Raw genomic sequence first — 1,311 nt, forward strand, 5'->3', positions numbered from 1 at the left:
TTAAACGTTTAGTAAACCAGAAAGAAAATCCATTTCAGATGCTGGAACAAGAGAAGCTTTATCATATCACTGTAAACCGAGTAATGTTGGGTATGAACTGTTGTATAAATCAGCTTTTTAAATGTTTTCAATGTGGAATCTGACATATTATACAAGGCATCATTAACCGCCGGCTGCCCCCTGCCCTCTCTGGAACACATCTCCACCTCCCGCTGCCTCAGCAGAGCTAATAAAATAATAAAGGACAGCTCTCACCCAGGTCACAGACTGTTCTCTCTCCTGCCTTCTGGGAGGAGATACAGGAGCTTCAAGTCATGGACAAACAGACTCAAAAACAGTTCCTACCCCTGGGCCGTCAGGCTTATTGTCCTACTGCCGTGTTTTTAATGTCATGTATGTTATTGTCCTACTGCTGTCCAAAGTACCTCCTCGGTGCTGCTTGCATTTAATATAAAACACATAACCCTAACCCTTCACAATCAGAATCAGGAGATCTGTATTGGTCCCACAAAAGGGGGAAATCTACATTGTTACAGCAAAAGTAAAGAGACAAAAATAGCTTATATTACACAAGTTACAAAATACACATCCAGTACAGGTCAAAATATTAAATGGCGTGACTTTCACCTACTTTATCCGAGATACTCTTATTGATAATAATAATAATAATAATATATGGGATTTGTATAGCGCTTTTCCTAATGCTCAAAGACGCTTTACATTAAATCAGAGCAGAAACCAAACAAAGAAAACTAAAAAACATAAACAATAGTCCTAATCCAAATGCAGAGTCAAATGGGCGGGGTGTAAAAAAAATAGCTTATATTACACAAATGACAATTTACAAAATACATATCCAGTACCAGCACAAATATTAAATGGCGTGACTGTCACCTACTTTATTCCAGATACTATTAAGCCCTTAAAAACAATATAATAAATATGTGTGCACAATGTTGGGGTGTACAGTACCACCTAGTACAGCCATATTTAACATTTTCCATTAAAACGATGTCACACTGACCTCTCTGACCGGCCTCTGCCTCTTGCTGCTCCTGCTGCTCTTCTTCCCTTTCTTCTTCTTCTTGGACTTTGGGATCTCCTCTACATCAGACACAGCATCCTCCTGCTCCTCCTCACCTGTGTGTGTGTGTGTGGGTGTGTGTGTGTGTGTGTGTGTGTGTGTGTCAGATCAGAATCAGAATTAGTACCACAGAGGGGAAATGTACATTGTTACAGCAGAAAAGAGCCAAAGACAGCTTAATGTTACCTCAGAAGCATGTATACAAAGATGAAACAAAGTATAATAAT

At 39.4% G+C, this 1,311-nt stretch overlaps 1 protein-coding gene across 1 annotated transcript in view; it reads right to left on the reverse strand.

The window, feature by feature from the left end:
* LOC104954479 (chromodomain-helicase-DNA-binding protein 4-like) overlaps window positions 1-1,143 on the reverse strand; it is a 3,623-nt gene extending 2,480 nt beyond the window's left edge. Inside the window, exon 1 of the mRNA XM_010781592.1 lies at window positions 1,025-1,143. The gene's annotated coding sequence lies outside the window, so the exon portion shown is untranslated. The remainder of the gene's footprint in view (window positions 1-1,024) is intronic.
* Between the last annotated feature and the right edge of the window lie 168 nt (window positions 1,144-1,311).

Source organism: Notothenia coriiceps, unplaced genomic scaffold, assembly GCF_000735185.1.
Source record: "Notothenia coriiceps isolate Sejong01 unplaced genomic scaffold, NC01 NC01_scaffold00023398, whole genome shotgun sequence".
Taxonomy (NCBI): Eukaryota; Metazoa; Chordata; class Actinopteri; order Perciformes; family Nototheniidae; genus Notothenia; species Notothenia coriiceps.